Consider the following 12,152-nt stretch of genomic DNA (forward strand, 5'->3'; position numbering starts at 1 on the left):
CACACGTTCTGAATCAAATCAAGCTTTTCTGACGGCCCCTCACCTGTATCATCTGACTTAATTCCTCGGAGCAGCCCCATGGGTTGCACTTGCCCCCGCTGCCCACGGTGTGTGGCTGGGGATATCGAGGCTCAGAAAGAGTAGGCTGGTCAGTCCGAGCCCCGCAGCCGGCCGGCAGTGTGCAGGGCGGAGGTTCAAACCCAGCCGGGACTTGGAGTGTGTGCCGGTGCCCATGGCGCCTACACGCCTCCATTCAGAGCGGCCAACGCGAGGTCACGGAACCCAGCGCTGGGCAGCACCACGCCTGAGCCCCGTGAGCCGACCCCAGCACAGCGCGGGGCCGTGGCAGAGAGGGAAACAGGAGAGAAGAGAAGAGCAGACAAAGCGGGGAGACTTTCAGGAGAGGAGGGTCGAAGGGCAGGCAAGGGCAGGCCTGGAAGGAGTTCAGACCGAATTCCAGTTACAATGGGAACCATTGGGGGGGCGGGGTTTAAACAGACGAGTGGTACCTCCTCTTCCTTTCTGTCTTCTTGATGGTTCTCTTGAGGGGAGGCGGCATAGGTTCCGCTCCTGGTTTTCTGCGTTAACATGGACACGCCCCCGCCTCTCCCGCCTACCTCCTGAGACCTATGTACCAACCAACACTGGGCTGTTTAATGCTCCCCCTCTCCTTTCCGTGTAAATGCCCAATTTTTCTGAAAGAAGGTAAGTAAATTCATTCTTTTAATTCTATGCAGAAACAGAACTGTTGTGTAAAACTGTTTTAAAGTGTGCTGTGCTGTTAAAAAATGGCCACAGAGGTCATTTAATGCCTTTCGCAGATCAATCGCCATCGGCAACGGCTGGCTGACGGGCTGGTCGTCGGGGCTACGGGAGGAGAAAGAGCCGCTGATGGGCGCAGACCGACCTGCTGCCCCAGGAGGGTGGCTTAGCTGACCTCAGACCAGGAGCTGGCGGTGCGGCGGGAGAGGGAGCGACCGGCGGAGGGGGGAGGGTGGCCGGGAAGCAGCCACATTGTCTCTTTTGAGTTTTGCTCTAAATGGGGGTCCTGAGCTGAGGCCCTGGAAGGTTCGCTTTTCCACGCTGCCCTGGGCGTTAAGCTCCTTCCTGACGTTAAGCTCCTCCCGCATGCCCAGTGGGCGTCTGGTGAGTCATAGGTGTTTATGAAATACCCGCTTCCCAGCCACAAGTTCTACTAGATGGTCCTGCGTGCCCATCGCTGCACACAAGCCAGGGCTCAGGGATAAACGGGCCACAGCGCCATTGCCGCGTGGCCAGAAAGGGGGCGAGAGCAGGAGACCCAGAGACGGCGCGGTGGAGGTGACAGGAAGAATGGCCCCCGGAGAGTTCTCCAAGAGACTGACGTGGAGGCTGACAGGCTCGCGCGAGGACAGCGGGGTCAGGGGCCCGCGACAGGTCTACAGAAAGAGCGACGAGTAACATGTGAGCGCTCCTTCGAGGGTTTGCGGCGTGGGGAGGGGACAGTGATGGCCGCTCTAACTCTCCTCCAGGACATCATGGCCTTAGCCGTGCTCAGTGGCGTCAAAACACAACAGCCTCCCTCAGGGTAGGGGCCGCCCCACGGGGCTTTCTGAGGGGCCTCCCGGCCCGGCGAGGGGGCCGCAGGGTGGCCATCCACCGGCCAGGGGCCCAAAACGCCATCACTCCCCACATGGCACACAGTGGGGGTGCGTGGGATGCGGTAGTTAGTGAGCCCTGGTGCAAGTCTGCCTCACGGCAGTCCGCGTGGCGGTCCGCGTCCCTGTCCCCGAGTTTGTGGTGGGGACGCCGATAGCACCAGTGGCTTCAGAGCACTGGAATTGCCTCCTTGACTTTGGGAACAAAAACTGCTCTGGAAGGAAAGACCAAGCGGAACGCCCCGAAGTGGCCCCCACTCTCTTTCCCGTCACAGGCGGCATTCGACGGCGTCTTGTATTGGTCTCAGGTGTCGGCACAGCGGCCAGTCAGTCCCCGAGCGTTCACCCCGGTGTTCCCGGTGCCCAGCCGTTGACGGTGTCCCGTGCTGCACCTCACACACCGGGACTGAGCTGCAACCGCCCATCGGTGCCCGTGAACCCCTCGCCCCTGTCACCCAGCCCCCAGCGCCTCCCCTCTGGTGATCCCCCATCTGTTCTCTGCACCTGAGTCTGTTTCGATTTTGTTCCTTCGTTCATTTGTCCTTTGGATTCCGCATGCACGTGAAATCATGTGGCGTTTGCCTCTCTTCGACCGACTAGAATTCAAGGTGGAAAGCATCAAATGGGAAGGAGAGCAAGATATTATGAAAATTACAGTCCCCGAAGAAAATGTGACAGTTATAAACCCTTATGACCAGAACGCCACAGACAGGGGTATTTTTAAAGCTCACCCTCTTGGAAACGTGAGAGAAGTTGACAAACCCCCACCTTGGTGAGAGAGTCAAAAATCTCTCAGAATTTAAGACACCAACGCGGCGGAAGTGCCTGCAGGTGCCCAGGTGCTGGAAGTTGCTGCTCCTGCCCCAGGGGCCTGGAGTACTGCCGGGTCCAAGCAGCTTCGCAAACTGCCCCCACGAGGAGCCTGTGCAGAGGCCACTTCTACAGGGGACCCTTGTGGTGCAGCACAGGAGACAGAGGAGACTGGGAGCCATGGGAGCTCTGGGGGCCGAGGGGCAGACGGGCAGCGTGGTTTGGTCCCCTCCATGCCCAGCGCAGGCCAGGGCTCCACCCAGGGGCTCTGGCCTCCCTGCGAGGTCCTTGCAGCCCAAGCCCATTATTTCGGCCTGAACAAAGGGAGCAGGCGGGCCAACAGGGCATTACTGCACGCCCCCCCCCCCCCCCCCCCCCCGGCTTCCCCGCCTGGAGCCGCTGTGGCTCAGGGGCCGGGGCCCCGGCACCTTCAGAAGGGCTTGGTTCTCACAGGCCTTTCCAAACCACCCAGCACACACAGGATTGATTCCTACTCTTCTTGAACTAGTTTTTAAAACTGAGGAGGAAGAAACACTCACTTTGTGATACAAAGCCAGCGTTACCCTGACACCAAAGCCAGATGAAGTCGTTACAGAAAAATAAAGTTACAGGCCCGTATCCTTCATGAACATACCCGCAAAACTTCTCAACAAAATATTAGCAAATCAGATTCAATAATACATGAAAAAGGTTATGCACCAGCCGGGCTGGTGTGGCTCCATGGATTGGGCGCTGAACCTCGAAGCAAAGGGTCGCCGGTTCGATTCCCAGTCAGGGCACAGGCCTGGGTTGCAGGCCAGGTCCCCAGTAGGGGGTGCGCAAGGGGCAACCACACATTGATGTTTCTCTCACTCTTTCACCCTTCCCCTCTCTCTAAAATTAAATAAATAAAATCTTTAAAAAAACAAGATTATGCACCATAACCAAGTGGGATTCAACCCAGGGATGCAAGTTTGCAAGTTTGGTTCAACAACCATAAATTGATGAACATGATACATCACATTCATAAAAGGATAAAAAATAACACCATTATCTTAATACCTGCAGACAAAGCATTTAATAAAATTCAGCATCCGTTTATGATAAAAACTGTCACCCAAGTGGGAACAGAAGGGACATGTCTCAGTGTGACAAAGGCCACACGTGACAGGCCCACGGCCAACATCGGCCTCAGCGGTGAGAAGCTGGAAGCCTCTCCTCTGAGATCAGGACCAGGACGAGGAGGCCACCGTCACCACCTCTATCCCACAGAGCCCGGAAGTCCTCGCCGCGGCGATCACACGGGGAAGGGGAGGGAAAGACGTCAGATTGGAGAGGAGGAAGTGTAACTCTTATTATTCGCAGATGACGCGATACTATATAAAGAATGCCCTGAAAACCCCACCAAGAAAGCTGTTACGACGAATACGTGACTTCAGTACAGTCGAAGGGTCAAGGATCAACACACAGGAATCGGATGCATTTCTATACGCCAGCAACAGGTGATCAGAAGAAGTTAGCAAAACGATACCATTTACAGTGGCATCAAAAAGTACAAAATAGCTAGGAATAAATTTAACCAAAGAGGTGAAAGACCTGTATTCGGAAAACTGTAGTACGTTGAAGGAAGAAATCGAAGAAGATACAAATAAACGGAAGGACACACCTTGCCCGTGGTTGGAAGGGTTAGTATTACGCAAACACCCTTACCACCTAGAGCAGTACACAGACGCGGTGCGACCTCTGTGAAAACACCAACGGCATTCCTCTCCGAACTAGAACAACGAGCCCGAGAATGTGCATCGCAGCACAAAGGACCCCAGACAGCCAAACAAATCTTGAGAAAGCACGAGGCGGGAGGCATCACACTCCCTGGTCTCAAACCACACTACAAAGCTACAACAGTGAAAACAGCCTGGCTTCTGCCGAGGCTGCGGGTGGGGGGCCCAGGATCGGAGGCTGGCCTGGAGCCTCTTTCCTCCCACGTGGCCACACCATTGAACCAGTCCCTGCTTCTGTGCAGGTCACAGCCTCAGGGCTTCCGAGGGACAGGTACAAAAGCCACCATCCCTCTGAAGGCTGGTCTGGAGCAAGCACACCGTCACCTGTGACACGTTCTCCTGGGCCAAGCATGTCACTGGCCAGCTCAGCCCCAAGGAGGGGACACAGGCTACTTCTGGCACGTTTGAGCTGGGAGGTGTGGAGGGGATGGCGGGTCCCCTTGCCATCTGCCCCTCTGCCCCAGCCCCCACGGTGGGGCCATGGGAAAGGGCTGTGGCCTGGAGTTTGGCACCCAGGCCTCTGGAGCCGCTTCCCCTTGGGTTAAGGGGGAGGGTGAGACCAGTTCTGAACCTCCAGGGAAACAGGTTCGCTGCCTTGCTGGCTTTTCTCTGGAACTGTCTCCACCTTCAGGGGTCCAGGGGCCTGGGTGCAGAGAGACAGGAAGACGGATGGGGCTACATTTAACCTCCTAGGAGTCCCGACTAGATCACATGGGGAGGACTTTGGGGCCAAACCCCACCTAAGGAGCTCGCCTGCAGTGAGCCTTCAGAGGTTCCAGGGTCCCGTGGAGGAGCAGACCCCAGAGCTCAGCCAAGCGCCACCGAGGCCTTTGCACGACTGGACTCTGTGGATGGCTGAGTCTGCGGACCCGTCTGTGTCCCCTGAGGGGTTTGGATGCAGTGAGGAGTGTCCGCCCCGACCCAGAGCGAGCTGAGCAGGGGACCGCCTCACACTCTGCATTCAGAGCACCTTCCCTGGATCTTCACGGGTCGACCGTGCCCCCAGCGGACCTCTGGCCAGGCCTGCAGACTTTTGTGGTTGTCGAACTAAGAAGATGCTGCAGCCTGTCGTGGGTGGAGGCCGGGGAGGCCGCTCAACACTCCACCGTGCCCAGGACGGCCCCGCGGCAGAGACGGTTCTGTCCAGGCTGCAGGCAGTGCCAAGGTGGAGATGCCCCAGCCTGGGTGACTTCGCTGTGAGGGGCCGCGTTGAACAGGGGAAAGGACCGCAGGTTAGGAGTGTGTTTCCTTCTTCAGTCCTGTAACCAGCAGGGCACCGAAAGACAGCTTGGTGACTGCATCCTCCCTCTGCTGGCCTCTGCGTCCACTTCCCTGTCCCTTCCCTCTGCGGAGGGCGCTCCAGCTCTGCTGTGACAGGCAGCAGATGATCGAGGCAGCTTCAGATCTTTGCTTACCTCCCCTCCCCCACCCCTCACGGCCTCCCTCTCCACGGAAACATCTGGTTTTCTGTGAAAACCACCAGAGAGGCCAGGGCTGTGTGAATGATGGATTTCCGGGGCTCCCCCAGCGAGCCCTGCCTTTGACTTTGAGCAGCAGCTCCTTCCAGAACCACGAGAGCGGCTGGGGCCTGGGGTGGGGGGCTCGCTTCCTCTTGTGCTGTTCCGCGATGAGCAAAGCAACAAGGACCATGGTGTCGCCACCTGTCCGGGCCTCTCTCCGAGGATGGCGCCCTGGACGGGGACTCCGGCTCTGCCTGTGATGTCTTGGTGAGTTTCTTTTTCGGTTCTGCTCGTTACCGTGCCAGTGGCGATGAGGTTTCCCTGACACTTCCGGGGAGTTCTGTCCGTCCGTCCGTCCGAGGGTGGCAAACAGTGGCTGCAGCTGTAAACCGAGAGCCCTGTCCCTCCCGGAGGTGGTGGGGCCGGCGTTCTCTCCACAGAGGGGACGCGTGGCCCTCCCTCCGCCTTGCCTGTGCACGTGGTCATCCGCATCTGTGTGATTCCCCAGCGAGCCCAGCACGGGTTAAATAAAAGAGCTACGTTCGCTTTTGAGAACACATACGCGAAGGGAGGTAAAACGCGTCTACATGTGCTCGGCCGTAAGACAACCCAGATGGACGGAGTTCCGCGCAGACGGCCCGGCAGCCTGCGTGACGACGGTGCTTACAGCTACTCCCTGCCTTTACTAAGTTAGCATAGGCAGGTGGGCCACCTGAGGAAACACAGCACCTCTGTCGGTAACGAGGGTCCTAGGACTGGCAAGGAGGTGGGGAGAGTGTTTCCGGATCCCCAACTGGGGGTTCCCAACAGAGCGCCACCCAGCCCTTCGCCCCGCAGCTGAGAAAAGTCTGGTGGTGGGAAAGGGGGCCCAGCGGGGCCAGAGCCCCATGTCCATGAGAGACCCCGCATCGCGCCTCAGATGGTGACACCAGCCCAGGAGCACAGTTCACCCAAGGCCAGACCAACAGACACTGATGTCATCAGGGACATGAAGGGGGCTGTCAGGGCAGGCAGGCCGCCCCCGGAGACCCCACCGTGGCTCGTAGGTTATTTTGAATGACAGTTACTTAAGAAACTGCCCGCGCACGCACATGCTGGCGTCTCTGTCCCCTGAGAGCAGGAGACAGATCTGAGGTGCCAGGTGTCCCCCTGCCAGGGTCTGAGATCGGGACAGCCTCGCAGAAAATGAAAATAACCCAGGGCCCAGAGCAGGCGAACAGGAGCTGAGACCACCCTTGCTGGTGCACAGACCGAGCCTAGTCGTGCCCCGCCCCCTCGCGCCCCCTCGTCTGCCCCGGTCCCCGCCTAACGAGGGTGTCTTGTCCTGTCAATTCCTCACACGCTTACTGTCTCGTCGTCTGAAAAGTGTTACGAAGGTGCCTGGTTTAATCACCTCTCCGGGCCTCGTTCTGTGATCTCAGCATGGTGTTGAGAGTCTCCCGTGCACGCATATTAAATTGGGTTTTCTCCTGTTAATCTAGTCCGCGTCCAGTTTATTATTTTATGGCCAGTCCCCCAGGAAGAACTCAAGCAGGTCGGGGGTTCTCCCAACCCAACAGGAGGAGACAGCCAGCTTCACCGGGGGGACTGTGGGTGCACAGGCACAGCACGCACGGGGGGACGGTGTTCCCGGGGAGCACGTGGCTCCACGAGGCTCCCCCATAGCCGCAGCGGGAGCAGAGCACAGCACAGTAGCCGAGTCTAAGCCGAGGCACCTGAGACTCTGAGAAATTAAATTAAAGGGGCTGCCACGGGCCCACAGCCAAGAAAGCGCCGGGCCTCTGATCTGCCAGCCACCCTGCCTGTCCCCCCGGGGAGGCCTCCCTGGGGCTTCCGACTGCAGTCTAATGAGTATGCACCCCGAATTCGAGCACCAGGCTGATAAAATGATCCTTTGGTGCGTGTTTTCCCATTACGGAGAACTATTATCTTGCCTTTTCATATCCATTTTCCCCCAAAGCTGTGTCGTTAACTAAAGAATATGTTCTGACTTATCCAATAAAGTGTTTAACCTTTTTAATGTTTTATTGATTCTCAGAGCTTTGGTTCCACCAGAAGATCCTGATTTGCTACATTAACAACCTCATTGATATTCTTTTAATAGACCCTCTACCACGGGGGGTACAGAGTGGGAAAGATGAGACTCCCAACCAGCCAGTGATCGATGGGCTAATCTCAAGCCTGCCATCTGCACTGCGGGGAAATGGGTTGGTGAGGGTGCGGGTGTACACCCAGGTCCTCACGGGGGCCGGGACACACAAACCCAGACGGCGGGGCTGCCAGGGCGTGAGGCTAGGGCCCCCTTAGGAGAAACTCGGGGAAAGAAGGTAAAAACTTCTGCACACAGCTCCCTCTAACCCCTTATAACCAGCAAGCTTCTTGCAAAGTCAAGTCAGACCCTTCAAGGGTGACCGGGCGCCCCTGGGTGTCTTTAAGCACAACTGAGCCTGAAGTCCGACCCTCGGTGCGGCAGGCCCGCCATCCACACTGCAGCCACGCCCAGCAGCTCCACCGATGTGTTTGGGGGTGCGCTGGGAAAGCCCCCGGGTCACTCCGGCACGAACCCACGTTTGAGGAGTGCTGACCTACAGGCACGCTCAGAAAAGGGGTAGGGATGGCGCGTGGAAAACCAGGAGGCGTGGCTCAGAATGAGAAGGAGCGGCAGGTATGCAGTGAGAGTCCTGCCCGGAGAGAGGAGTGCAGAGAAAGGAGGAAACGCTTCTTGTAAAATGACGACCGAGACACTCGAAGCCTGAAGGAAACACTCAGGATCTCGGGGCGATGGATAGAAAGAGCTCAAAAAGATCGATTTTTTAAAATCCACACACACACCCTGGCTGGGATGGCTGAGTGGACTGAGTGATGGCTTGTGAAGCAAAGGGTCACCGGTTCGATTCCCAGTCAGGGCACATGACTGGGTTGCAGGCTGGGTCCCCTGTAGGGGGCACACAAGAGGCAACCACACATTGATGTTTCTCTCCCTTCCTTTCTCCCTCTCTTCCCCTCTCTCCAAAAATGAATAAATAAAACCTTTTTTAATATCTACACACAGATGTATTATATTGATATTTGGGAACACAAGGACAGAGGGCGACCTTCAGAAGCAGCAGTGTGAGAAGCAGGCCACCCAACATGACCGTGAACCAGAGGACCATGTCTCGCCAGCAACACTTCAATGCAACACCAAGCCTTTCATGCATCCAAAGGGGGGAAGAAAAAATTCTGAGCTCAGAATTTTATGTCCAGCTGAACTAGCACTTGAACCTGAGGGCCACGGAACACGCCCCCGACCACGGCAGGCCGCTGAGGACTCACTGCACCAAGACCCTGTTTGAAACCCCCAGGGGTGGGTTCAGACCCACAGCGGGAGCATGCCCAGGCAGGGCTGGAGGCTCAGGGGACGTGTGGGAGGTGCCAGGAAAGACACCCCGGGGCGGGACAGAACAGTATGACAGCTGCTCACAGCTGTTACTGACCCTGACTGCATAGGAATGGCCAATATTGGGGTGATTGTGGATCTTTTGCATTGATTTTGATGTTTTTAACATTGCATTAAAATATTGCTTGTCTTTGGTGAGTTCTTTGACACCCCTCTAAATACGACACCCCAGTGAATGCCCCTCCCACTCACCCACCTCGCCCTAGTCCCTGCCCAGAAGCCTCAAAGCCCCCAGGCCTTCGAGGACGGGGTGTTTGCAAAATGGCCCCAGCTCCTCCGTGCCTCCAGCCCAGAGGCTGTGCAGGGTCTCGGGAGGGCTGCTCCATGTGGGACAATCAGAAACCAGCCCACCCACGTGGCGTGGCCCTGGCCCGGCCCGGCCAGCAGATGCCGAGCAGCAGGCTCCCACACTCACCGTCCCGCAGATTGGCATGCAGCTCGAGCGCTCTGTGGTTGGAGCCAGCTCCTGCTGCGAGAAGGGGCTGTGACAGATGGCAGAAGAAATTACAGCGATTTCACTGACAAAGCACTAAGCATATCACAGCAGAAGTTCAAAATCGATCCATCGGCTTCCCAGCAGAAGACAGGCAGTGAGGCGTAATCTCGATAACGTCCTTGTTCCAAAAGAAGGAAGAGTTAACGAGGCCGCCCTGAGTGTGTCTGCGCACACTCTGCTTTGTTTCTGTTACCCTGAGAAGGACGTAAACCCCTTTCGTATGGAAATAAACTCAGCTCTGCCGTTAGATTCCTGTGGGGGGCGCTGCCCCGGGAGGTCTGCCCCCACCGAAATGGGGTCTTTGTCCCGGGCCCTGCAGCTTTGTTGGTCGAGAATGAAACACACTCTCGTTCCGAAGCTGCAACTGTGGCTTCTGGAGGGGCTGTGTTCACTGAGGCTCTTTGGTGGCAAACAAAGAAAAGCGACTCTGAGCAGCCCGGTATCCTTCCAGTTAAGCTCTTTTTCGATGGGGATGACCCTAGGAACCAGCTGAGCTGGAGAACCAAGCGGTGCGCCAGGCAGCAGGCGACAGCTGACAACTTCATCAGGACTCGTCCGCTTAGGCAACAGGGCCCAAGCGATGTTTTACATGCCAGCATCACTTCGCCGGGGATTCGAGGTGTCCAGGGGTCAAGTGCCCGTGTGTGGGTCATGGGCCCGCCCTAGACTGACAACCCTGAGACCTTCCTCTATGAGTGAGGAAAGGTCCCCACGGAGATACGCAGGTGCTGTGACCCAGAGAAGGGCGAGTGGGCGATGGGGGGCAGGGACCGCAGAGAAGCCGAGAACTGTCAGGCGCCAGGCCGCACTTTGGAGGTACATGGGTGTGGTGACGTTTTCCTGAGCACAGAACAACAAGGTGGGAAAAGTCTAGAAAACGCACCTTCTGTTCCCAGCGCCTCTGTGTTACTCCCTCAGCGTCCCCACCAGCCCCTGCCCAGAGCCGTGGAGCTCCGGACATGGGGAACGGCTCAAAACCATGTTCAAGGCCGAAATGAGACAGGAGAAGCTAGGCTGGGTTCCACCAGGAAGCACTAGCTTTGGGGATGAGATGCAGCAGGCAGGCGAGACAATGGGTGTGTGCGGGCAGCGGTGATAGTGACCAGCAGCTCCATGCATGGTCTAGCAGGCAGGGTGGCCATACACAGGGAACAGCGCAAACCGCCCCCAGGCAGGCCACCACAGAGGGACCGGCCACAACCTCCGAGATGTCTCGCACCAAAACGGCACCCACGGTCATAGTTGAAGAGTCAACTCACTTCACGGGTTTGCTCCAGAAACTGCAGGCCTCTGCCCCTCTACCCCGCCCCCACCCCCAGAGGCAACCACGCGCCACTCTCGCTGCTGGTCCGGTGCTGTTACCTGGGTTTCTCTGAAGCCGTCACAAGGAGCGAGGGAAGTGTGCTGCCCAGGAAGTTCACTTGGGTTTTCCCATACGATCGTAGCGCTTACTTGTCTTTAACTTCATTGGAAACAATTTTGTTAGGTTGTGTTGTGACAGCTGTCATCTCAATGTGCATTTAAAAAAACTTATCAAAATTGGCGCATTTTTGTGTAGCTATTACTATTGAAGATGAAGAAAATAAGCAATACTTTTGGTGCATTATGCTTTATTATTTCAAGAAAGGTAAAAAATGCAACTGAAACTCAAAGATCTGTGCGGTGTGCGGAGAAGGTGCTGTGACCGATCGAACGTGTCAGAAGTGGTGGCGAGGTTTCGTGCTGGGGATTCCTCGCTGGACGACGCTCCACAGCCAGGTGGACCAGCTCAGGTCGACAGCAATCAAATCGAGACATTAATGGAGAACAATCAATGTCCTACCACACAGCGGGGAGCCGACGCACTCAGAATACCCCAATCAATAGTTATTGGTGAAAATGAAACATGTGTCTATTATGGTACAGAAAACACCGCATGGACATTTTGGCCCGCCCAGGCGTCTAAGGCGCTGTCTTTTCTTCCCCGTGTGGTGGCAAAGCAGCCCTCTTCACGGCTCCCCCAGACCCCATTCCCTTCCCTTCCTGCTGGCTCTCTACCCTAGGTCTCCTTGAAGAAATCCCCAACCAGCTTCTCCGACCTGCTCCAGACTTGCTCCTGTGTGGTCGCCGTGTGGTCCTGAGATGCCCCTCTGCCGCCCCCTGAGAACTCCCTGCCCAGCCCTCTGGGGTTAGATCCCCTCTCCTGTACCCTGCTCCTCCTCTCTCTCCCTCTCCTTCTCTCTCTCTCTCCCGCTCCCCGCACCGCGACCTGAACTGCAGTTTGGGTGGAGGCCTCTTCCAGTAACTTCCTGAGGAAGAGCACATGGGTTTTAAACATCAAAAGACGTCATTCTCCAGTCCCTGTGTTGGCTCCTAGCTTGGCTGGAGACAGAGCTCCCGGTTGGGAATCCTGTCCCCCAGCCCCTGATCTTCAAAGACACTGAGCCAGCATTGGCTCCCAGCTTCTAGTACTGCCGACGAAAGGTTCAAAGCCCACCCCTTCCTGCAGGTGGGCGTGGGATGCAGGCCTGCAGGTCACAGTAGCTCATTCCCCAGGGCAGCCTCGGCCCA

Source organism: Desmodus rotundus, chromosome 12 (genome assembly GCF_022682495.2).
Source record: "Desmodus rotundus isolate HL8 chromosome 12, HLdesRot8A.1, whole genome shotgun sequence".
Taxonomy (NCBI): Eukaryota; Metazoa; Chordata; class Mammalia; order Chiroptera; family Phyllostomidae; genus Desmodus; species Desmodus rotundus.